The sequence below is a fragment of the Schistocerca piceifrons genome, chromosome 1, assembly GCF_021461385.2.
Source record: "Schistocerca piceifrons isolate TAMUIC-IGC-003096 chromosome 1, iqSchPice1.1, whole genome shotgun sequence".
In the NCBI taxonomy this organism is placed as follows: domain Eukaryota; kingdom Metazoa; phylum Arthropoda; class Insecta; order Orthoptera; family Acrididae; genus Schistocerca; species Schistocerca piceifrons.
Genome location: NC_060138.1, coordinates 1,121,641,674 through 1,121,669,350, shown reverse-complemented (window position 1 = coordinate 1,121,669,350; position 27,677 = coordinate 1,121,641,674).

Sequence of the window (27,677 nt, the reverse complement as noted above, 5' to 3'; positions counted from 1 at the left end):
GCTATCCAGTGGGCTATTTTACCACCAAATCTGAGGAGTGTGCGGTGGGGAGTTTCCCTTTCGTGGATTCCCCCTACAGTGGGAGACAAGACGACAGCCACGGTAGCAGCCGTGTGTGCACACAGTGTTGGGCGAGGCCCTTCGCCCGCAGCTCTGTAACGCGCTGCCGTAGGATCGATGTGCAACTCGTGACCCCGGATGACCCGCGGCAAGTGCGACAGGCCTACACCCAGTTCCTCGTCCTCTGCCCTACGGATCACTTGTTATGAGAAGAACACCACTGTGCGTGAGCCGCGGGGTGGCGAACACGCCTCGCAGTCAGGTACGTGAATGCGCCACCCAACAAGCGGGCGTTACATTACGGTACGGCGAGGCCGCAGTGGCAGGGAACCAAGTAGGTGATTCCCCGCGCAGCCTTAGACTTAAAGACGGCGGCGCTAGCGAAGCAGACTTTTCGGCCGTTGAAACTACGTTACACTGCTAGATTAGCCACCAGTTATACAGGGTGATTTCTTTCCAAAGTGTGCAAACTCTAGGGATTGATCGATGAGACGATACGGAACAAAAAAGGTTTAATGAACTTAGGTCCGGAAATGCATGATTTCCATGCTAGAGAGCATTTATTCTATTGTACTTTGTTACAGAGACTGCGGTCTGTACCATGCAGCTTCAGTTAGAGTATGCATGGTTTCCTCCTAGAGGGTGATGCTGTTCCTCATACGTCATGCCCTGTAGCCCTTCCCTGCCGTAGTAATTGGTAATGTGTCTGAGTCACTTCTCTTGCTGACTAACCTTGTAGTGGAAGCGAAACAGCGTTGTACACATTGGTTCCGTATTAGAATCTAGAACTTGCCGACATGGTGTTTACTTACGGAAAGACAAATGGCAAATGGCAACGGGCGGCGGGCAGCAAGGTTGTAACAATCCGCGCCGACAACAATCACAGCATTCAATGTTTGCAACAGTGTTTCGCCGTTTGTCACAGGCGGGGTCGTTTCAGGAAGCAGGAAATCATGAAGGACGTACCTGAAATGTTCGGACATCAGACTGGTAGGAAAATGTGATTAGCACTGTGGAAGGCGAGCACTATACCAGGCAGCTGGCCCGCCAGTACAGCGTAAGCCAGACGGCCGTGTGGAACATTCAACATGACAGTTGTTACTACCGTTATGACTTGCAGCATGTGCACGGCTTACTAGAGACAGATTTTCCACATCGTGAGCAGTTTTGTCACTTGTTTCTTCACCAGGCAACCACGTTTTCTGGATTTGTGTCATCCATCCTATTTACAAATGAGGCCAGCTTTACGTGGAGTGGTATCTTCGTAACAGTCATGTGTGGGACAGCATGCAGAACCTCCATGGTATGGTGGCAGTGTTCATCAGCATCGATGCATCCGGAACGTGTGCTCCCGGATAATTGGCGACCGTATTTTGGGACCAGCTTTCCTTCCATGTCGCCTAACATGCCAGACTATCGGTGTTTCTTGCGGGTGACTTTGCCTCCCCTGCTGGCAGAAGTGCCATTGATGATTCGAAAGATTATGTGGCTGCTACATCATCGTGTTCCAGCCCACTTCGCCGTACTCTTCAACATACAAATACAAATCAACACGTGGTATAGCAGACATACTAAAGAAACAATTACTACACATTGCTTACAGAACGAGAAGCGCACTGCAGTCACATGTACAAACAACAATAGACAAATCTAATAAATACCAAGGAGCAGGTGTATACCAGATTGTCAAGAATGTGGATCAGTATATCTGGGAATGGCAGACAGGAGTTCCAGAAGTAGCCACAAAGAACATATAAGAGCTGGAAGTATGAAAACAGTCATTTTACCTTTGCTGACCACCTAATGAAATATGGTCACAAACCACCCAACATGAAACAGGACACGAAAATTGTTAAAACGAACAGTTGCCGGCCGCGGTGGTCTAGCGGTTCTAGGCGCGCAGTCCAGAACCGCGCGACTGCTACGGTCGCAGGTTCGAATCCTGCCTCCGGCATGGATGTGTGTGATGTCCTTAGGTTAGTTAGGTTTAAGTAGTTCTAAGTTCTAGGGGACTGATGACCACAGATGTTAAGTCCCATAGTGCTCAGAGCCATTTGAACCATTTTTGAACGAACAGTTACAACAAAAAAATCCTGACGTTAGAAGAAAACTTCCACATACAAAGAGCCGTTGCAATAGAAAGACAGTAATTAATGACTAGGTCAACATAATCAAAAATTCACTGAGCATGCTCTCTCTCTCTCTCTCTCTCTCTCTCTCTCTCACACACACACACACAAACTAGTGAACAAATATGTAACCACACCCAACGCAAACGAAAGACGGAGGGTGAGCACAAAGTGACGGTAGGCAACCCAACACATTAGAAACATCGACACATGTCGAAGTGGAAGTGAAGTTTTCTAATAAATGTGGATGAAAATCCCAGAAATCGGACATCTGGAGTACGTGGACTGAGTAAACACATCTGTATTATCACAAACATAGACTGGCAACATTGGAAATCGTAACACAAAACGATAATTTAATCTCACCAAACTTGCTGTGCAAATGTTGTTTCGAGCGTTAAAAACAAGAGAATAACATGAGAAATCATAATTTAGTAACATAATTTAGTAACATAATTCGGTAACTCGTACATAATGCATTTTTTATATATAAAAAACAAACATGTATTACAAATCCCGGAGGATACTACATAAATAAAAGTAGTGAAACTCGTGTGGCAGAAAACAAACTGCCTTGCATCTAGTTGTAAAGAAGAATCATAGCTCCATGAATTTTGAAGCAATTAAGACGCCGGCCGCTGTGGCCGAGCGGTTCTAGGCGCTTCAGTGTGGAACCGCGCGACCGCTACGGTCGCAGGTTCGAATCCTGCCTCGGGCATTGATGTGTGTGATGTCCGTAGGTTAGTTAGGTTTAAGTAGTTCTTAGTTGTAGGGGACTGATGACCTCAGCAGTTAAGTCCCATAGTGCTCAGAGCCATTTGAACCATTAAGAAATGACCGAAAACGGTAAAAATGACGATAATTCTTGTATTTCATACATCTGACGATCGCAGCAGTGCCTGTTCCTTCAGAAATGCATGCATGTCTGTAGAATATTGTAGAGTACATCGAACCAACACAGGCCCTGCATGTACCATAAATTTGGACGAAATCGGTGGTGACGAGTAGGCGCCGTCTCATCGTTAGGGACTCCTTAGGGAGCCAGGAAGTTGATAAGGACTGAAAGGACGAAATAATAGAATCGGGCCGTAACAGTGGTCACGTCAGCTTTTGATGAATGCTCCGGGAGAAAGACTTTGCGCGTAACGCGTCGCAGCGGGGGACCTGGCAAACGTCCCCGGTGGTGCAGAGGACCACAGTTCGACGACCCGGCCTGGCTGGCCCTTCTCCCTGGGCGTCGGCCGCCGTCGCCCTGCGACGTAACCCACGGCCCTTGCTGGAACTGTTTCAGCGCTAAACAGCATTGATGCGGCACCGTACCGCAACGCACCACGCCGCGGCACTGCTGGCGTGGGGTCGACGAACCCCGCCATACACTGCAGACAAAAGTTCCGACCCCCAGACGGGGATGAGTCCAGCTTCACTGCTCTGGCGGTCTGCCTGTTTGCGGAGAGGCACCGCCAAGCTACTGGCTAGAGAACAGACCATTGAGCAGCAGAGACAACTTCCGGCACTGTGCTAGCTGTGCGCGAGAGATAAGAAAACTGTTAAAACTAACACTGTCACTGAATCGCTCGTACCTGCCAAGCAAATTATATACGTTCCACGCTGGTCCGCATTGGATTCTCAATAGGGTTCATGGATGAATGATTCAGATATAAAACAGTCAGAACAACCTTCGGTGAAATTAAAACAAACGGATCGGCATTAACAATGCAGTGGGAATTCCAATGTAAAGCGCAGAGGAGAGAGCTGATAGGCGAAAAATGTACATGGAAGGCCTCTACATGGGACAATAGTTGCCTGCAGTTTCGGTAATAATTTATTGCGACACGATCGCATAGATACATAAAAAAAAAATCCACATTACCAATTTGGGAAAGTAGATGACATCTTCAGATGCGCTTAACCCCGTGAAAAGCTATGTACAGATGTATATAGAAATATAGTTACACACCTTGAACATCATGAAATCATATGACATTTCAACGAATGTACACTAAATTGTCATGTGACGGTTTAATGTGCAAACGCATGCAAATGTCGCAAGCTCCCAACTGATAACGTGTGAGCTTTTAAAAGAACTTGGGTGATGTGACTGAGGAAGAAATGCAAGTCAGTGTAAGTGTTTCAAATGGCTCTGAGCACTAAGGGACTTAACGTCTCAGGTCATCAGTCCCCTAGAACTTAGAACTACTTAAACCTAACTAACCTAAGGACTCACGCACATCCATGCCCGAGTCAGGATTCGAACCTGCGACCGTAGCGGTCGCGCGGTTCCAGACTGAAGCTCCTAGAACCGCTCGGTCACAACGGCCGGCGCTGCAAGTCAGTATAGAAGACATAAAAGGTGCACTATTAGAGTATGAGTTTAATAGAGCTCTGATAGACTTACGATCAAATAAGGTAGAAAGGATGGATGATGTTCCTTCGGACATTCTAAAATCATTCAGGGAAACGGCCACCAAGCGACTATTCAAGTTGGTGTATAGGATCTATGAGTCTAGACATACCATCAAACCGAGAGGTGGTGCAGTCGTTAGCACACTCCACTCACATTCGGGAGGACAACGGTTCAAACCCGCGACCGGCTATCCAAATTAAGGTTTTCCATGAATTTCCTGAATCGCTCCAGGCAAATGCCGGGATGGTTCCTTTGAAAGGGCACGGTCAGTTTCCTTCCCCATATTGATACTATCAGTGTTTGTACTCCGCCTAGAGTGAACTCCATGGCGACGGGACATTAAACCTAATCTTCCTTCCTTCCTTCTTATACTTTCGGAAAAGGATCTCCACACAATCCCCAACACAGCAAGGGCAGACAAATGCAAGAACTGGCGCACAACCAGCTTAAAGGCTCATTCGTTGAAGCTTCTGACAAGAGTAATGTACAAAATAATCGAAAAGAAAGTTAAGGATCTGTTAGATGACGATGATCTTGACCTTAGGAAGGGTAGAGGCACCAGACAGGAAAATCTGACGGTGCGCTTGATAATGGCAGCGAGACTAAAGAAAATTCTAAGATACGGTCATACCACTTGTGGACCTGGAAAAAGCCTACGACAAGGTGAAATGGTGTTCGAAATTCTAGGAAAAATAGCAGCAAGCTATTTGGGAAGATGGGTAACAGTGCAGATGATACACCTTGCCACGTTGCGCGGTTGTATACGACCATGAGCGGCATCTCTGATATGTGCACAATCCTTTTAAAATATTTCAAGTGCCAGACGTCATGAGAACAGTGTTCTGTGTAGTTGAGAGTGCATTATGCCGAGGCCAAGTGACTCTAACGTGCGCAAACAATTGGTGTTCGAATGGTGAGTGTTGCTGTAACAAATGCCGCCGAATTGTTCGCGCCGAAATGTTCGGTGTTTCAAGAGATTCCGTAACGAAGATTTATACTGCATACGGGGAAGGCGCAGAAACATCATCCGCTAAGTTACAACGCGGACGATAGTGACGGACGGTCACTGAAGACTTTTGACGAAACATAAGACAGCCGCAAAAGTCACTGGAGAGCTGAATTTCGCACTCGCGAATACTGTCACCACCAAAACAACACGAAGGAATCTCCATAAGCAGGAAAATACAAGGCGAGCTGGAATTCTACACACATCAAAAAAAGGTTTGCATCACCCCAGTTCCCAGAACGCCTCAAGATAGACATTGACTGTCGATATTGTATCACACACACAGTACCTTTGACTGTTCAGAGATGTCACTAAACCCGCCCAAAGAAATCTACAACCATGCATGAGCAGCGCCTATTAGACGGAGGGGGTCCGACAGCCGATCATTTCCAGTCACTCCACAAGGAAGGAGATATACGGCTCGTGTTGTCTGTAGTTCAAACATGGCTAGGCGGTCAATACCGCGGTTTGATCGCGTCTGCATTGTTATTTTGTGCCAGGAAGGGCTCTCGACAAGGGAAGACTCCAGACGTCTCCGAGTGAACCAAAGCGATGTTATTCGGACATAGACATGGAGGAGATATAGAGAGACAGGAACTGTCCATGACATGCCTCGCTCAGGCCGCCCAAGTGTTACTACTGCAGTGGATGACTGCTACGTAAGGATTGTGGCTCGAGGGAAGCCTGACAGCAACATCACTATGTTGAATAATGCTTTTCGTGCAGCCGCAGGACGTCGTGTTACGACTCAAACTGTGCGCAATAGGCTGCATGATGCGCAACTTCGCTCCCGACGTCCATGGTGAAGTCTGTCTTTGCAACCACGACACCATGCAGCGGGGTACACATGGACCCAACAACATGCCTAATGGACCACTCAGTATTGGGATAGATGAGCGTAGCATATGCCTTCAACCAGACAATCGTCAGAGACGTGTTTGGAGGCAACCCGGTCGGGCTGAACGCCCTAGACAAACTGTCCAGCGAGTACAGCGAGTTCGCTGATGTTTTGGGGTGGCATTATGTGGGGTCGAAGTATGTTGCTGATGGTCATGGAAGGCGCCGTATCGGCTGTATGATACATGACTGCCATCCTCCGGCCGATAGTGCAACCATATCGGCAGCATATTGGCGAGGCATTAGTCTTCATGAACGACAATTCGCGCCCCCCATCGTGCACATGTTGTGAATGGCTTCCTTTAGGATAACGGCATCGCTCGACTAGAGTGGCCAGCATGTTCTCTGGACATGAACCCTCTCGAACATGACTTGGATAGATTGAAAAGGGCGGTTTATGGACTCTGAGGGACTACGCCGAATCGCCGTTGAAGAGTGGGACAATATGGACCAACAGTGCCTTGATGAGCTTGTGGATAGTATGGTACGACGAATACAGGCACGTATCAGTGAAAGGGGACGTGCTACTGGGTATTAGAGGTACCGGTGTGTACAGCAATATGGACCACCACCTCTGAATGTCTCGCTGTATGGTGGTACAACGTGCAATGTGCGGTTTTTATGAGAAACAGAAAGGGTGGAAATGAAGTTGATGTTGATCTCTATTCCTATTTTCTGTAGAGGCTCCGGAACTCTCGAAACCGAGGTGATGCAAAACTTTTTTTTTATGTGTGTGTAACTAGTGATCAGTGATGCGAATGCCCGTAACAATGTGGTGCCAAAGCCATAAAACCTGCACTGTGGAGCAATGGTGTTGGATAAGTCGTGTTTCACACTGTTTCCAACTTGTGGCCGAGTCTGCGTCCAAAGAGTGAGACTCGGCAGGAATTCGGCGATGATTTGGGCGGCCATGCCGTGCTATTCTATGGGGCCCCGTGGTTACTCTGTGGGGTCGAATTACTGCCAACGGTTATGTCACGATTGTGACTGGAAAGCTGCACAGGCACAGCAATATTGAAGAAAGGTAGCAGGAGCAATACATTAAATTGCAGGCGCATATCATTAACGCAGAAATGCAGGTTGATTTTGGAACATACATCGTGTTCCAGCATTATGAATTACCTCGAAGAGAACTGTGTTGACACACAGTGAACACGGATTTAAAAAACATCGTACTTGTGAAACACGACTAGCTCTTTACTCACACGAAGTTAGGTTAGTTTAGGTTAGTGTTTTTTTAACGTCCCGTCGACAACGAGGTCATTAGAGACGGAGCGCAAGCTCGGGTTAGGGAAGGATGGGGAAGGAAATCGGCCGTGCCCTTTCAAAGGAACCATCCCGGCATTTACCTGAAACGATTTAGGGAAATCACGGAAAACCTAAATCAGGATGGCTGGAGACGGGATTGAACCGTCGTCCTCCCGAATGCGAGTCCAGTGTGCTAACCACTGCGCCACCTCGCTCGGTCACACGAAGTGTTCAGTGGTATTGACAAGGGGATTTCAAATTGAATCCGTATTTCTAGATTTCCAGAAGGCTTTTCACACTGTACCATAAGGGCTTGTAGTGAAATTACCTGCTTGTGGAATATCGACTCAGTTATGTGACTGGATTCTTGATTTCCTGTCAGAGAGGTCACAGTTCTTAGTAACTGACGGAAAGTCATCGAGTAAAACAGAAGTAGTCATCGAGTAAAACAGAAGTGATTTCTGGCGTACCCCAAGGTGGTGTTAAGGCCCTCTGCTGTTCCTTATCTATATAAACGATTTAGGAGACAATGTGAGCAGCCGTCTTAGGTTATTTGCAGATGACGGTATCGTTTATCGACTAGTAAATTCATCAGAAGATCAAAACAAATTTGAAAACGATTTAGATAAGATATCTGTATGGTCCGAGAATTGGCAATTGACGCTAACTAATGAAAGTTTGAGGTCATGCACATGTGTGCTAAAAGGAATCTGTTAAACTTCGATTACACGATAAATCAGTCAAATCAAAAGGCCATAAATTCAACTAAATACCTATGAATTACAGTTACGAACAATTTAAATGGAAAGAACAGATAAATGTTGTGGAAAAAGGTAAACCAAAGACTGCGTTTTACTGGCAGAACACTTGGAAAATGCGACAGATCTATTAAACAGACTGCCTACACTACACTTGTCCGTCCTCTTTTGGAGTACTGCTGCGTGGTCTGGAATCCTTACCTGATATAAGTAACAGGGTACATCGAAAAAGTTCGAAGAACACTTAGTGTGATTTTCAGAGTATCCAGGTAGATGTAGATGTCGATGTAGAGCGGGCCGTTCCCATAGCACAAAGGTCGTTCCCCAATGTTCGTGCTGTGTTCCTTAGGGAGAGGGGCCCCTGTTCACACAGCTCGCATCGTTCTGACCACAGTCACAGATCTGGATGTTTTTGAGCCTTTGTGCTGTACTCTACAGAGAGGGGTGCATGAGCCACCATCGTTACGCTTGTATGAAACAGAGAATGAGAAAGGAAAGGGAAGGGATGGGAGGAAATTCGTTATCTCGAGCCGCACAGGGTATTGTTCTGGTGCAGTGGCGAAGGTTGAAAATTTTTGCCCGACCGGGACTCGAACCCAGATATACCGCGTCTCTTGAGCGTTTGTGGTAACCGCTTGGGCCATCCGGACACTGCAATGCAACATGCTTCCTCCATTAACCCCCTACTCGCATATTATGGATTCTCGTGAGAGTTCGGACGATATTAGAACATACAGACTGAAACAAACGTCAAGGAGTCTTCGCGCATTTAAAGAAATGTCTATACTCGAGTGGTGGTGTCTGGCGTGTCGGACATATTCAAGTATATTCATCACCTTCGTTACGTCAACTTGTCGCTGTTTTGCTGGAGTAATGGTATAAGTTTGCCTTGAAAACCATACAGTGGCCGATATTTATCCTTTCAGAGATCGCTGGAAGCTGTTTTGAATGCCAACGGTTTTTCTATAGCGTACCAGGCATGGTGAAGAGTTGTTATTCCGAATTTTTGTCCATAGCCAGTATTTATCGTATTTGGTAACTCACTTAAGGGGCCAGACATTAAAATCTCAATTCCGTTTTCGTCTTAAGAAGAGCGGCCGAATAAGAACTGAAACGAATTCTTGCAATCCCGAGTAATCTATGTGACGTGGATGGAAGAGGGGAAAAGGAGTTACTTCAGTGTCGTTTGTCAGACTGAATTGGTGTCGCGGACGGAGTAAGTTAATTGATCTCATAAACCATGGTAGGCAATAGCGCTGAAATGGTCCGCCGTCGCCGGCAGAAATTAATCCTCTGCCACGTTGCGACCCAACTACGTCCGAGGCAGTTGTGCCAACTTTGGTGCTGTGCCTCTATTTCGCCGGTTTCGGGAGTGTCGTATATATCTTCCTGGCTACATTAGCTGGTGGCCTTTTGACAATCTTTCCCCTCCGCAGCTCGCAGTATAAAGATGATCGAGCTTCCGTTGTTATGAAATGTCGGAACGTAATAAATATTGCTTATTAATGTAACCTTCTAACTTTTAAATCTAATACAGAAATAATTCCCCTGGACAACTCCTTTTCCACAAACAAATTTCTGCTTAAAATTGGTATGATGTAAAAAATGAAATCTCATGACTAAGAGTAAAAACAATGTGTTCATTAACGTTAACAAATGGCTCGGAGCACTATGCGACTTAACTTCTGAGGTCATCAGTCGCCTAGAACTAAGAACTAATTACACCTAACTAACCTAAGGACATCACACACATCCATGCCCGAGGCAGGATTCGAACCTGCGACCGTAGCGGTCGCTCGGCTCCAGACTGCAGCGCCCAGAACCTCACGGCCACTCCGGCCGGCTAACGTTAACACTAGGCATGTGTACATATTCAGGAAACTGACTCGTTCTACATTGTTTCGATGAAAGAATAGTTCAAATGATCAGTGGAACATGTAAATAACTAACTAATGTGTACTTACGTGTGTAGCACAGTAAGACATAATTTGCTCGGCCTGTCTTTCCTGTGTGTCTGTCTCTCTCTCTATCGTAGAGCTCAGTTTTTTTTCAGTTGTCTAGGTGTCGCAGGCTGTTCTGGTAATGACCCATTGCAGATTGTCGGAGTCCGAGCGAGGTGGCAGTGGGGCAATAGTAGTCTCAAATGGGAATATTTGGAAGTGTGTTTCCTTATAGAGGGTAAGCTTCCACGGCTGCTACTGACATCAGTTAAAACTTACGGGCTATTAGGCCGTCGTCAATGTGCAAAACCTTCTCCTAACGTTTCCTCCTCGACTGCGGGACACAGCTTCAGAGGTAAAATGGCCAATTGCGACCAGAACTCGAGGGAGCGCCGAATACATAAACTGTGTAAAGGGCACCTCAGTCTACCACGTGGCGTCGGCTACGATGTTATCGCTGCTAGTGCCAACATTCTCGATTGAAAGTAAATGATTTTCATTCGTACTTTTCAATGATGACATCCTAATTTTGTAAGGTGTATGCTTCGCCGGCGATGGGCGAGGCATGACAGAATCTCTGACCAGAGAGTAGTTTATCGTTAGTTGTTGCTTGTCGCGAGTCTGCGCGAGTCGACAGTCGTAGTCAGTCGGATACAGTAGTAGCGAGTGGACGGTTGTAGTCGGAGGGTGTCGGCATGCGTCGGCTGTGTGCTCTGCTCGCGACTCTGGTCAGGTCTCTGGACGATGAGTATTGTTGTAGAAGGTAAAGAAGCAGCATTGCGCGTAATTAATAATGTATGTTAATTGTAATTTAATTTGTTCAGAAAAAAATGCCCCAATAATAATTTTTCTATAATGTAACTCTTTTAAAGAAAAACATTCATTTCAATCAAAAGAATATTTCCTATGCATTCCCTCCAAGAATAAAAAAAATATATATATATACGCCAGCATTGCACGAAGCTGTGTCTATAAATAAGAGCAGATATAGTTGCAGTTTTTATTGAGGTAAGAATTTTGCTTTTGTTATTCAGAATACAGGGCCGCTGTCCTTATAAAATTTACCAGATATTATTATTTCTGTTAGGAGGTTACATTTCGTTCATGGTTCATTATTTAATTAATATTATTGTGTGGGTTTTTGGTCAATTTTCATTTATCAATTTTGTGGGGAGTTTACGCATGGATACATTTCAAATTAACATTTATTAAACTATTGCGGGGAGGTTACAATTTTGTTCAACACCTTCATCTTTTCGATTAAAATTTTTGTTTGCAAATACCAATAGCCTCTCTGTACATACACACGTGATAATGATAAAGCACTTCGCCCTGGGGAGAGAATCAGGACCGCTGAGGAACGACGCCCGCCCAAAGGGAAAGATTTCCTTCCGTTCATCAGTACGATTATAGACTGCATTGGGAAAGTGTTGAGCAAGTACGGGGTGGAAACTACCTTCAGATCCACCTCGAAGTTAAGATCGGCGAAAGATACACGAATCCCTAGGTTACACAGGGTGTATATAAAATTCTTCGTAGTTGTGGTCTGGTTTATATTGGTATCACAAAAAAAGTGTTAACACCTGTCTCGTTGAACACAAAAGGAGTTGCCGCCTGGGTCATACGGATAAATCTGCCGTAGCGGAACGTCTTTACCAAGAGGGTGATCACGAAATAAAATTTACTGAGACGAATATCATATCGAAAACATCTCATTAACATGCTCGTATGTATAGAGAGGCTATTGAGATTTGTGAACACCAAAATAAGAAAGACTGAAGGTGTTAAATTAGATAAAATCTGGATGTCAACATTGCAACGTAAGAGTGGCGATAGAATAATTTCAGTCGAGAATGTTGGCATTACCAGCGATAATCAAGTAGCCGACGTCACGTGGCAGCCTGTTGTGCCCTCTTCACTGCCCATATATTCGGCGCTCCCTCGAATTCTGGTTGCAGTTCCCCATTTTACCTCTGAAGATAACTCCCGCAGTCGAGGAAGAAACGTTAGGTTTTATACATTGACCATGGTATAATAGGCCGGAAGTTTTAAGTGAGTGTGTTTCTAGTTGTGGCCTTCCGTTACACTTAAGGGAATTGTCCTAAAAACCTTGGTCGGAACCAGGAGATCAGAACGAATTTTATTTTATAAGGAATTCTGATTTATTTCTGGAATAATAGGTCCCTAACAAAAAGAGATCCCCATTGTTTCCTTACAGTGAATGTGTTCTAAATGTAGAAAAATGTAAGTTAATGTAAGTGAGTAGGAAAAAGCAGCATATAATGTTAAAGTACAGTATTAGTGTTGTGCTGCTTCACAGAGTCACGCCGATTAAAGTTCTAGGCGCAATATTGTAAGGCGAAATGAACTGGAACGAACACGTAAGGATGGTAGTTGGGAAGGCGAATGGCCGAATTCGGTTTATTGGGACAATTCTAAGAAAGTGCAGCTCATCTACAAAGGAAACACCGTTATAGAACACCAGTGCCTCCCATTCTTGATTACTGCTCGAGCGTTTGGGATCTCCTTCAGGTCGGACTAAAGTAGGACTTCGAAGCAGTTCAGAGGCGGACTGCTACAGTTTTTACCGGTAGGTTCGATCGGCACGCGAGTATTACGGAGAGGCATCGTGACCTCGAAAGTGAATCCCTGGAGGGAAAACGGCGCTCTCTTCGCGAAATACTGTTGACAAAATTTAGAAAATAGGCGTTTACGATAGACTGCAAAACGATTCTACTGCCACCAACGTACATTTCGTGTAAGGAGAAGGAAGACAAGATACAAACATGGTTCAAATGGCTCTGAGGACTATGGGACTTAACTTCTGAGGTCATCAGTCCCCTAGAACTTAGAACTACTTAAACCTAACTAACGTAAGGACATCACACACATCCATGTGCGAGACAGGATTCGAACCTGCGATCGTAACAGTCGCGCGGCTCCAGACTGTAGCGCCTAGAACCCCTCGGCTACTCCGGCCGGGAAAGATAAGATACATCAGGGCTTATAGTGAAGAATATGAACAGTTGTTTTTCCCTCGTTTGTACATATGTAGTTATAGAAAGTTTGCTTGCGAATGTGTCCACAGTGCAAATTCGATGACTTGTAGTGTACACATTTTGCTGCTGAATGCAGGATGTTTGAGGGTCAAGTGCAAATCGGAGAAAAAAAACTTCATTTTGATTTAATTGCGAGATATTGTAATATCCCGACCATGCTTGTGTGCAATATTCACGAAGACTGCAGAGCTAAAACTAACGCTAACTTTGTGCTGCCCGTTACTGAAGTGGAAAATTAAAGAAGTGGCTCTGTCGATGGGAGCGAGACGCGGCTGAACTTCGAACAACCATTGAAGCGGAACCCAGCCGATTGGCGTGTTTCACGCGCATTACGTGGCGACTGGGTGCGGAAGGGCCTTGGACGACGCAAAGTTCAGAGGTGAGCACACCAGCTAGCTGCCTGCGCCTGCGACTCCCCCCCCCCCTCTCCCCCCTCCCCCCCTCCGTCACTCGTAAAACAGCTCTCTTCTGCCATTCACACGTACATGCTCAGTGTTCACAAAGGTAGTCACCTCTGCAGATAACGGTAAAAAGCTTACTGAAGCACCTTTTTTATGTTCGAATATAATGATAATTTGTAATTTTTTACGTTACCTTACTTCTTCCTTTTAAAACGAATAAAATTATATGTAATGGGTAGTAGTTTATAAACGCAGGTATCACGTATAATACCGAACTTTTAGCCGGCCGCCGTGGTCTTGCTGTTCTAGGCGCTGCAGTCCGGAATCGCGGGACTGCTACGGTCGCAGGTTCGAATCCTGCCTCGGGCATGGATGTGTGTGATGTCCTTAGGTTAGTTAGGTTTAAGTAGTTCTAAGTTCTAGGGGACTGATGACCTAAGATGTTAAGTCCCATAGTGCTCAGAGCCATTTGAACCATTTGAACTTTGAACCGAACTTTTATCACGAAAAAGCTTCAGAAATAAAAAGGTACACTGAACCGATATATTTAGAATAAATGTAAGAATTACAAACGTCTATAACTATGTAATGCATAGTGATGCATCAGTGAAACTTACAGTGTGTGTGTGTGTGTGTGTGTAAAAAAAAAAAAAAAAAAAAAAAAAAGGTAATAATTTCGATAGTTGCGCAAGCGCAATTAATCAAAAGCCGAAGCATCCGCATGTTTTTAAATCAACATCTTCCAAACAGTTGGATCTCCAGGCCTGATACCCACGGATTTCAAGGAGTAAAGGTTGTAACAACGAGCCGCAAATCATGTTTATTGTATATCCAGATTTCGGTCACTGTGTGGCCATCTTCAGGACACTATATGTAAAATTATAACCACTTGCACATGCACATTGTTCCAACTTCACCATTCATGTCACATATTTAACGAAGAAATCAGCCAAACAGCCGTGCAAATTGAGAAGTAATTTTGTTTTCCCAACCTGTTTCGGCAGTTCAGTATGTCATCTGCAGGCGACTCGCTTGCAGACAAGTCTTCGAAGGAAGCACCTGAGAATTCACGACAGCCAGAAACAGATGGCCCTAGTGTGCCAATATCGATAATTTTTTAGAGGTGCCTGAAGATGGCATATTGAATTGCCGCAACTGGTAGCGAAACCAAAATAAAATAACTTCTCAGTCTGCACGGCTATTTGGCGAATTTCGTTGTTATATATTTGACCAGTCGCTGTCCCATGGCCACAATAGATCAACAGAGACATTCATGTCAAAGGTTGAAATGGATTGTCTGTTATTGTCCGTGTCATCAAAAAGAGTTATACAAAAATTTGTGAAGTATGTTAAAATTTTGTGAACTTTCTTTTACATTCTCTGTAGTATACAAAGATATGTCGCTACGTATTAAACAGTTATGGCCATTTGTAGTGGTTCAGATGGCTCTAAGAACTATGGGACTTAAACATCTGAGGTCATTAGTCCCCTAGACTTAGAATTACACTCCTGCAAATTGAAATAAGAACACCGTGAATTCATTGTCCCAGGAAGGGGAAACTTTATTGACACATTCCTGGGGTCAGATACATCACATGATCACACTGACAGAACCACAGGCACATAGACACAGGCAACAGAGCATGCACAATGTCGGCACTAGTACAGTGTATATCCACCTTTCGCAGCAATGCAGGCTGCTATTCTCCCATGGAGACGATCGTAGAGATGCTGGATGTAGTCCTGTGGAACGGCTTGCCATGCCATTTCCACCTGGCGCCTCAGTTGGACCAGCGTTCGTGCTGGACGTGCAGACTGCGTGAGACGACGCTTCATCCAGTCCCAAACATGCTCAATGGGGGACAGATCCGGAGATCTTGCTGGCCAGGGTAGTTGACTTACACCTTCTAGAGCACGTTGGGTGGCACGGGATACATGCGGACGTGCATTGTCCTGTTGGAACAGCAAGTTCCCTTGCCGGTCTAGGAATGGTAGAACGATGGGTTCGATGACGGTTTGGATGTACCGTGCACTATTCAGTGTCCCCTCGACGATCACCAGTGGTGTACGGCCAGTGTAGGAGATCGCTCCCCACACCATGATGCCGGGTGTTGGCCCTGTGTGCCTCGGTCGTATGCAGTCCTGATTGTGGCGCTCACCTGCACGGCGCCAAACACGCATACGACCATCATTGGCACCAAGGCAGAAGCGACTCTCATCGCTGAAGACGACACGTCTCCATTCGTCCCTCCATTCACGCCTGTCGCGACACCACTGGAGGCGGGCTGCACGATGTTGGGGCGTGAGCGGAAGACGGCCTAACGGTGTGCGGGACCGTAGCCCAGCTTCATGGAGACGGTTGCGAATGGTCCTCGCCGATACCCCAGGAGCAACAGTGTCCCTAATTTGCTGGGAAGTGGCGGTGCGGTCCCCTACGGCACTGCGTAGGATCCTACGGTCTTGGCGTGCATCCGTGCGTCGCTGCGGTCCGGTCCCAAGTCGACGGGCACGTGCACCTTCCGCCGACCACTAGCGACAACATCGATGTACTGAGGAGACCTCACGCCCCACGTGTTGAGCAATCCGGCGGTACGTCCACCCGGCCTCCCGCATGCCCACTATACGCCCTCGCTCAAAGTCCGTCAACTGCACATACGGTTCACGTCCACGCTGTCGCGGCATGCTACCAGTGTTAAAGACTGCGATGGAGCTCCGTATGCCACGGCAAACTGGCTGACACTGACGGCGGCGGTGCACAAATGCTGCGCAGCTAGCGCCATTCGACGGCCAACACCGCGGTTCCCGGTGTGTCCGCTGTGCCGTGCGTGTGATCATTGCTTGTACAGCCCTCTCGCAGTGTCCGGAGCAAGTATGGTGGGTCTGACACACCGGTGTCAATGTGTTCTTTTTTCCATTTCCAGGAGTGTACTTAAACCTAACTAACCTAGGACATCACACACATCCATGCCCGAGGCAGGATTCAGACCTGCGACCGTAGGAGCAGCGCGATTCCAGACTGAAGGTCCTAGGAACGCTCGGCCACAGCGGCCGGCCCGCTTGTAATCGCCACATTCATTTCGAATTGTCATACAGTGGGTTGAAGAAAAGTATTCCATATTTTGAAAAATATAGAATGCCCAGTAAACATAGGTCCTAAAATGTGTACTTTAAAAACTATGAGCACTTGTTCATCTTCGCTGCTGTGAAACACATATCATATAATGCAAGTCTTTGCTGTTAGGAACTTCGTACAGAATGTAGTAAACAAATGAAATCACATTCCTCTGTTAGTGTTCTACCGCATTCATATTCCTGGGTAAGTGCAGCGCATAGATTACTTCTGATGCAAGGAGTCTGTGTTTCGATAAGTCTGAAGGTTTCACTCCGCACCACTGTAGCGCCCACTTGAATACTGCTCAGGAAACGCACAGAAAATTCCTCTTCCCACCCTCCCCGTTACGATATTTTCTGCTCATTAGTTTTTACGCTGCATCAAGTTTAAACGCAACAGCTCGAACAAATAGACCGTTCATGAGGGTGTCAAACAACCAAGGTCAAGAACAGTTCACCGCTGGAATTAGAAAATCCAGAGCGACGAGATTTAGCCTTAAATAGAAGAAAACACTGCACCGAAAACCGGTCAAAGTTTTACTGTAGTAAAACCTTTATTTTTTCATCACAGCTCCTATCTCTTTAATTACTGAACGTCGCTCCTGCATTAATTTAGTTAATGTAAATTTTTAAGCTAATGGATGCTTCAGGTTGATGCTCATGGAATCCATCTGCATTATTACTGGAAAGCATTAATTACGTAAATGTTCCGTAATGAAATTGCTGCTCGTAGCTGTTCCTTTGATTGAGCGCGATTCGGCCATAACAAAAATATTTCAGTATTTTAAACTGATATTCGTCTAGTGTCCCCAGCATACGCGGCAGTTTTTCTTTGGTAATACAGGTAGGCCTATGTAATTTGAGCGCAATCTGAACAGCGTTAGCTATACCTTCTCAGGTCCAGTATTAGTATGCAAATATCACCAAAGCATTCTTCGGGAAGCTAACGATCCAGGAAGAATTTTAAAAAAGTCACATTCGGAACATATCCCCAAATCACATGCCATTTCAAGTTACCGAGAACATTCTCAATCTGTCTAAATTCTTCCTGTGTGTTTATTTTTCCGTTTGTAGAATCACTCAGCACGGTTCTCTCTCAGCTGATCTAAGATTAGGACTACCGGTTAGTTCGATCAGATCGTTGTAGCAGATTTTCAAAGGCTATCGTGGGTCGTTAGTATTGATATAGCGTCTCGTCTTTCCATAGAATTAATGCCTCACACCTTCTTGTCAGTTACAGGTAATTGCGCTGTTTATTGTAGTGAAGTGTTTTACTGTTACAATAATAATCATCAAAGTCAATCGTCTATCCTTTACAGATGACATGGCCTTGTTAGCCAAGACCTGGGAAGAAGCCAAAGAATGGACCTTCGAACTAGAAAAAGGGGAAAAATCTCCTCTGAAAAGAATAATGACAAACATAAAAAAACCACCAAAACGTATTAGTGTGGGAGAATAAAAAAATAGAGACCGTCAGAGAATTCAGATACCTTGGAGAATGGCTCAACTGGAATGCCCTCACGAAAAAAAGCAATGAAATGTAGAAGTAGTAAAGTTGAACTGGCTTTCCAACTCACCAAGAACACATATAATATAAAGTCCGTCTCACGGAATGCAAAGTAAGACATTACAACATTGTAATGAAGACGGAAGCCCAATATGCAGTCGAAACCTTCTCGGTCACCAACCATCGCTCAGTTGAAAGGCTGGAGATCACAGAAAGGAATATATTAAGAAAAATCTTTGGTCCCAGATTGCATAACAACAAACTAATTCACATAAAAAATGAAACACGTTACCAAACTACTGAAAAACTCTGACACGATGAGGAAAAGAAGAATTGATTGTTATGGACACATCATCAGAATGAACTCGAATAGATGAACAAAAAAAATTTATGACTGCTTCAGCAGAAAAAAAAATTGGTTTAAGGAGACGGAGAAGGACTTCAGAGAACCCCAAATCTCAGAGAATACGCCCATAGACAAAAACTGCAAAAAAGAGAAAACAAGACAAGAAAGAGGTTCCAGGTCAAAATGAAAACCAAACGAACAATCCAAATGTCTGAAGAAGAAAGGAAGATTAGTAAGAATGAAATAATAATAGGCTAGCAGAAAGGCACAGAACATTAAAAATTTATTGATTTGACGTAACCCTAAGTAGGGTAAAACTAAAGAACAATAATAATTCTTTCTTCGATTTCGGCAGTCTCTGGATCACTTTCTCATGATTTTTCGGGCTCTCCAGTATTTCTTCATTCTCTCACTATATTGTAGTCTTCTTTCATCTGTCCTTAACGTGATGTGCTGACCACTGAACTTCGTAATTCTGTTTCGAAAAGTTAGCCTGTCTATAATTTCCGCTTTTGTAATGTTAAGTTCTGCTAGGTCGTTTTTTCACTGCCCTGAACCAACTGATTCGCGTTTTGGGACTTCTGTTAAAACGGTCAGATATTTTTTAGTCCCTACTTCTGGATTCAATCGAACCAAATGACCATAAAGGAAAATCCTCCTTTTCCTGAGAGCATCGGATAGTTTATCAATTTGGGTGAAGCTACCTTCATTACTTCTTCTCGTCTACATTTTTTTCAACTTTTCTTGGACCGAGCAAGTGTAAGGTGCAGGCCCTCAGGGGATGTAGGACGGCTGAGAAAGAGACGGCGTTCATTATGTGAAGTCCCAACAGGCCCTGAAGTGCAGAAGAATAAAAGCGACCTCTTGAATTCTGTGTATATGAGAGTCTAGAATCAAGTGAAAAATTGGGTCCGATAATCGGTGAGCTCGTATTTTTCTCATTAAATGGCACTGCGGAAATGCAATGTAGGGATCAGCTCGTGACCCGTGACGGTCAGAATCAAGTAGTGAAATGAATCAAGGCATATGTTAACTCGCTAATGAAATTCACATTTACATGGTTTGGTTTCCGCAGATGACAAGTGTAATGTAATAAAATATAATTTTTTTTACTTGTTTTGTGACTATTAGCGTATTGTAATGAAATAAAATATGAGCCTTGACTTATACAAAATACAAAAATGAAACACACATTAATGCAATGGCTCAGCATAATAGAGAAATAACTTATGTAGGAATATTATTAACAGTGTAATACGCTGTTTAATTAAGCCCGACGTGTATAAGCACTCAGTAAACTAGCTCAGTTCTGAGGGTAGGTACGTAGTCGTCGATACATCGTGGTTTCGTCTCGATTCCCCTATATAAGATAACAAGAGTAGCATCTACAAATGAAATCCTGTAATGGAACTGGAATCCTGTGACCAGACCTTTTCTGCCTGGGATATTATCTCGTGATACAAAGAAAATCTGTAAGTAAAATTGTTAAATTATTAGTACCTGCCTCCGGTCTCGTGCGATCTGAAATATAGTTGTCCTAACCGACGGCACGTCTCGTAGATGAGCTAAAAGAAAAATGTCAAAGATTTTTCTAAGATGGCGCCTAACAATGAAAATTCTTTGTTAAGGCCCATATCTACTTAAGACAATAAAGGTATCAAATCTACAATAGATTGACCACATACACAAATTCTTTTGACAAAATAACCATTATATTTTTCGGGTTTTAAGTACAACTGGTACAGCAAGATGAGGTTTACACAAGAACGTCGTCTCAGGTCCGAATTCAAGCAGATAACATAAGCGAATGACAAACGAGAGATATTTCATGCATAGAAGCTCAAGAGTCCATGGAATAACATGTCTATTGTAGTTCTATCTCTTCTTCTTTGGCGTACTTGTCGATTATTTATAAAATTTGTCGTAATATTTAGTTTACATTTTTTAAACCCAAGTCCACCCAGGAGCAACAGTACACAATCTGTCACTGCAGGACACCATTCACTTTGCCCTACCAAAAATAAAATAAAATAAAATAAAAAAAAGAGAATTGTAAAATCACAGTAAAAAGGAAAAAGCAACAAAAACTTTCTTTGGGCCTCACTTTGTGCGATCAGTTACAGCCTAAAAACGTTCACTTTTTACTTGGGTTGGATTGTTTTGGCGAAAGAGACCAGACAGCGAGGTCATCGGTCTCATCGGATTAGGGAAGGACGGGGAGAGAAGTCGGTCGTGCCCCTTGAAGGGAACCATCCCGGCATTTGCCTGGAGCGATTTAGGGAAATCACGGAAAACCTAAATCAGGATGGCCGGGCGCGGGATTGAACCGTCGTCCTCCCGAATGCGAGTCCAGTGTTTAACCACTGCGCCACCTCGCTCGGTCACTTTTCACTGTTATCAATAAACAAAACCCACTGATGATGGCATAGAGGTGCTGAAACATCTTTTGGTAATAAAAGAAAACAGATTTTGCATAAAATGCGGAACCTGTACCCAATAATTTAACTGTAAACGTGGAAAGAAACACAAGAGCTGCAGATCCAAAAGATGAACCGAACACTACGGCTAACTTGGCAACGAGACCATCCACCATACAGCACCAAAAATGTGCCTGCGTTAGAGTTCACTTAGCTCCGACATAATGCACACACAACTAGACAGAATACCATTCTGAGCACGACCGACACGCGAAACGTTATGAGGACATTGCTCAGTTGTAGCCGCGCGGGATTAGCCGAGCGGTCTAACGCGTTGCAGTCATGGACTGTGCGGCTGGTCCCGGCGGAGGTTCGAGTCCTCCCTCGGGCATGGGTGTGTGTGTTTGTCCTTAGGATAATTTAGGTTAAGTAGTGTGTAAGCTTAGGGACTGATGGCCTTAGCAGTTAAGTCCCATAGGATTTCACACATTTGAACAGTTTCGGTTGTAGCTCGTGGTCAGCTGCAACAGCGCCACCTGCAGGCTTGGCTGGCACCTTCATTTACGTTGAAGCTTACATTTCTCGCGGTGTTTGCATATCTTTGTCGAGCCGCTGTATCAGTAGGGTTAGGTGCCGCAAAAACGTCTGGCGCCGTGCGAGAGGGTTCGTGCAAGCTAGCTAGCAAGCACGGTCCAGATCGTGGGAGCGAGCGCAGACGCCGTCGCTGGCTTCCGGAAAACTGCAGCAATAGGCCTAACCGTGTTAGGAGGGCCCGTTGTTTATCATGGCCGCTAACTTAATTAGCGCGGCACTCGCGACCCTCGGAGCAGCGCGGCGGTAACGCAATTTGCGGAGGCGGCTGCGGCAGCACCGCCTCTCACGACCCACTCTGCGGACGGGCTGTCTCCGGCCTCCGGGGGCGGGGTTGTCTCGTCCTCGGCGGCGTCTTGCTCTTTACCGGCCCTGCGCGGGTCAACCGGCGCGCTCGTAACTGTACGGAGATCGTAAGAAAAGCTGTCTATTCAGAAGATCACGAACTTTTTCGGTGAAAATAAAATAGATGGTAGGAAGTCAGAGTAATTTTAGGTAAGAAACTAGTCTGCATCTACAGGGTGGGGCAAATAATGACCCGGAGAACAGAGTTCCAGGGTACAAGGAAACGCAGTAGAGGAAAAGAACATACAGTACTAACTTGAGTACAGAAAACGTTCGAAGTGGTTCTTGGCACTTTTGGGCCCTGGTCAGCAAGTTCCTGAAGGCGGATCGAAGCTGGACTGCTGGAATTTCGCCGGCCGGAGAGGCCGAGCGGTTCTAGTCTGGAACCGCGCGACCCCTACGGTCGCAGGTTCGAATCCTGCCTCGGGGATGGATGTGTGTGATGTCCTTAGGTTAGTTAGGTTTAAGTAGTTCAAAGTTCTAGGGGACTGATGACCTCAGAAGTCAAGTCCCATAGTGCTCAGAGCATGCTTTTTTTTTTTTTTGCTGGCTGGAATTTCTGCAGTTTCTTCTGAAATGTTGTGCTGCCGTTCTTGAAGACTACGAGAGTTTCTGTGATACACGTGAGACTAGAGGCTCCCCACACAAAATAAACGCACAGTTACGGATCAGGTGACCTGGGTGACCAGCAAGGACCGCTACCAGACTGACATCTGCTAATAACTCTGACAGGCGTGAAGGTTGCGTAGGTGTGCTCCAGCCAGCTGTCTGGACAGTTGCTCCGTCCTGTTGGAAGTAACTGTAGGTCTTCTCCTCCTCCGTTAGTGCTACATCTGCATCTACATTTATACTCCGCAAGCCACCCAACGGTGTGTGGCGGAGGGCACTTTACGTGCCACTGTCATTACCTTCCTTTCCTGTTCCACTCACGTATTGTTCGCGGGAAGAACGACTGCCGGAAAGCCTCCTTGCGCGCTCGAATCTCTTTGATTTTACATTCGTGATCTCCTCGGGAGGTATAAGTAGGGGGAAGCAATATGTTCGATACCTCATCCAGAAACGCACCCTCTCGAAACCTGGACAGCAAGCTACACCGCGATGCAGAGCGCCTCTCTTGCAGAGTCTGCCACTTGAGATTGCTAAACATCTCCGTAACGCTATCACGGTTACCAAATAACCCGGTGAGGAAACGCGCCGCTCTACTTTGGATCTTCTCTATCTCCTCCGTCAACCCGATCTGGTACGGATCCCACACTGATGAGCAATACTCAAGTATATGTCGAACGAGTGATTTGTAAGCCACCTCCTTTGTTGATGGACTACATTTTCTAAGGACTCTCCCAGTGAATCTCAACCTGGCACCCGCCTTACCAATAATTAATTTTATACGATCATTCCACTTCAAATCGTTCCGCACGCATACTCCCAGATATTTTACAGAAGTAACTGCTACCAGTGTTTGTTCCGCTGTCATATAATCATACAGTAAAGGATCCTTCTTTCGATGTATTCGCAATACATTACATTTGTCTATGTTAAGGGTCAGTTGCCACTCCCTGCCCAAGTGCCTATCCGCTGCAGATCTTCCTGCATTTCGATGCAATTTTCTTATGCTGCAACTTCTCTGTATACTACAGCATCATCCGCGAAAAGCCGCATGGAACTTCCGACATTATCTACTAGGTCATTTATATATATTGTGAAAAGCAATGGTCCCATAACACTCCCCTGTGGTACGCTAGAGGTTACTTTAACGTCTGTAGACGTCTCTCCATTGAGAACAACATGCTGTGTTCTGTTTCCTAAAAAATCTTCAGTCCAGCCACACAGCTGGTCTGATATTCCGTAGGCTCTTACTTTCTTTATCAGGTGACAGTGCGGAACTGTATCGAACGCCTTCCGGAAGTCAAGGAAAATGGCATCTACCTTGGAGCCTGTATCTAATATTTTCTGGGTGTCATGAACAAATAAAGCGAGTTGGGTCTCACACGATCGCTGTTTCCGGAATCCATGTTGATTCCTACAGAGTAGATTCTGGGTTTCAGAATCAGGTTACCTCCGATTAGGAATGTGGATGCACTTAGCGACTGTGATATGACTTTCAAAATGACGGAGCAGAGCAATCAGTCATCGTTTCCTTTCAGGCTCTATTAAGCAAATCTATATTTTGGCTAGTGCCTAGCCATTATCAGTGCACTATTTCACATTTTCAATACTAGTACGCCAGGCCCTTGTTGTTCGGGATTCTGTCACAGTTCATCCAAGGTTTCAAAATGTTGGCAATGTAACATCCTCAGGAGGTCCGCACATGGTAGCTGAGTGGTCAGTGCGACGGACTGTCATACATAACGGCTTGGGTTCGATTCCCGACTGGGTCGGAGATTTTCTTCGCTCAGAGACTGGGTGTTGTGTTGTCCTTATCATCATCATTTCATCCCCATCGACACGCAAGTCGCCGAAGTGGCGTAAACTCGGAAAGACTTGCACAAGGCGAATGGTCTTGCCAAACGGCATTTTATTGCGTTCAAGAGATCAGATCCATGTCCTAGCCATTCATTGTTATCTCAGTGATCAGCCACTCACAAAACTGGAGGCGCAGAGGAGCATCTGCTGGCTCTAATGCGTGAACAAGAGACACTCGGCAGGGATGCATGTGCAGGTCCAAGTGGAGTATTCGTCCGCATGATATGCTGGTTCATGCGACGGGCGTCGGGTTGATTTGGTAGGACTCTGAAGCGTTCCTGGTGAACTGCAAACACATTTTCTGGTGTGCGGGCGAGTTTCGAAATGTTTTTAGACTTATTCAAAACAGATCCTATCTGACGCCATTTTAGGACTAAGCGTTGCACGGCACTCTTCGCTGGCGCCTTGATACCACTAAACTTCCCAGCAAAAAACTGACCACGCCGTTTCCACGACTTTGCTGTCACGTAACTTTCCACAACAAACACCCGCTGCTCCACTGAAAGTACCGTCGTTCCCTTTGCATTGCTCCATTCAAGATGCTACTCCAGGCGGGTGTAGAATGAATGTGCTCAACGGAAATACTGAACGCAAAAATTAAAATATGGCCCTGTTTGACTACCCCCTGAAGGAGATCTTAGGATCTCTTAATGGTGATTATCTCCTTCTTGCTCTTTAACATATAAATTACAACATAAACGTAAATGAATGATTAAGAGAACTAGTAACTACCAAATGATAAATGCTGTTTCCGCTTATACATTTATTGTGGATTAAAACACCTTTATTACAAATGTTTATATATCAGTGTCCAGTGGACATAAAGAGATACAAATGAATTTCATAACTAATAAGACTGATCAGTTGCCCAAATCTGCCCCTTTTTATGGCTACTAGAAGACACTACTTTCAAAGGTTATCTGTAGTGGTGTGGAACCTAAGTGGAAATAAAATTTACGTGATCACGTCTGTTTAGCTTTATAGTTCTAATAAGCCGAAGCAATTAGCAATATCACCGTATGTACTGCGTCCGGTGTGTCGGAGTGATGGTTCTCGTACACGTCTGTGACGATGGATGAACTACAGCCACAAAATAAACTCTTTCAAATACTAGGACGGCAAAAGGCGGTCCTCTAATATACTCTAATACTGTCTTCTCCTCTTTGTGTTCTACAGAACAGAAACGCGAACTCCCAGCCACAAGGACGGAATTCAGATAACGTCTCAACATGAGTATAGGCAGAAGAAGTGCTCTCAATCACTGAACGGTGCGTACTCAACGACGTCACCCTACCCAGAAGCGAAGACCAGAACAGTATAAGTTCACAACAGTACAGTGCCTAACCGCTCTAACTATAAAATCTCCTGAGAGCAAAGACAGCAAGTCCGTCTGTACCAACAAAAACTGATACTGAGCGACTGCCAAAACTGGGCTCGCCAAACGGAAGACCCCTTCTCTCCACCGCTGGCTTCCCAGCAAAGCTCGGCTCCCCTCCCGCGTAACTCAGAAGGCGAATCATATTCTCGAAACCACAGAATATTCTCCCTCTCTACAGGTTCTTCCGAACGCCGACCAACCATATTTTAGTCTTTTGTCGTCCAGCGCAAATAGTTTGCGAGGAAATACCTATACTCATACAATGGTACGCTTCTCAGAGTAAAAAGTCCTCGGAAATAACCCATCCTGCGATTTACGAGGTAACACTTCCTCTTTCCTCTCTGCTGCGGCCAAGATTTTCAGAGTTTCCGAAGTACTGTCCGGTTAACCTTTCTGGCCCCACTACACTACCGGGCGGCCGCCGCTGTATTGTGCTTCCGCGGTCAGGTGCCCAGACCGTCTGGCTTGGCGCTTCCTGTGTGAAGCAGGACCAACACACCTGAGTGGGCTTTTCCACCCAGGACTTGAGTTACGCCTGCCGTTTCATTTCCACCGGCGTTCCAAACTCTACTAGTATAGGCAAGCATTCATTACGCCGTTTTGATAATAAAGACAGTCCGTCACCTTTCTTGCAATAAGCAGTAACAATTATTTACAAGGTGTTCGTGACAATGTCAGTCTTCTTTCAATATTCATATATACGATGTACAACCTACCAAGTGATACCTAATACCGGTTGTAAATCAAGGCAAAGTATGTAGATGAGTGCTTGTAAGGTGCGAAATTGTAGCCACCTTGCAACTGACGCAGCCCGCACTACGCTCTGAACCGGTGTGGAACACATGGCGAGCGTACACGTGGTGTGTGCGTCACTGGATATGGTTATATGCATAAATGCACGCCCGGATTTTCTCCCCTCGTCCGGGCCATTTATCTGCCCCATTCTATACATACACAATCCGTAAGCCACCATAATCTGCCTGGTGGAGGGTACAGTGTACCAATGCTACCCTTTCTGTTTACTGTTCCACTCACAAATAGAGCGAGCAATAAACGACTGAACCCTAGTTTCTCTCATCTTTCGGGTCCTTCGGCGAAATGTACATTGGCGGCAGTAGAATCGTTCTGCAGTCGGCCTCAAATGGCGGTTCTCTATATTTCCGCAGTAGTGGCTCGCAGAAAGAGCGTAGTCTTCCCTCCAGGAATTCCCATTTGAGTTCACGTCGCTTCTTCATGATGCTGACGTGTTGGTCAAACCTAGCTGTTAGAGATCTAGCAGCACGCCTTTGAACTGCTTCGATGTCTTCCTTTAATCCGACCTGGTGGTGATCCCAACACTCGAGCTCTACTTCCATCCACGGGCTACAGTTTCCTGGAATTGCCCTGATAAACTGAAATCGACCATCAGCTTTTCCTGGAAATGACATAACATTCACGTACCTTTTCATATCGGCTTGTTAGTCAGTCAGTTACATGTTCCATAGATCATTTGACGAGTGTTTTATCGAAATGAACGAATGAGTCTGTTTACAGGACATGTGTACGTGATTAGCGTTAAAACTGAAACTTCCTGGCAGGTCGAAATTGTGTACCGGACCGAGGCAAGGTCGCGAGTTC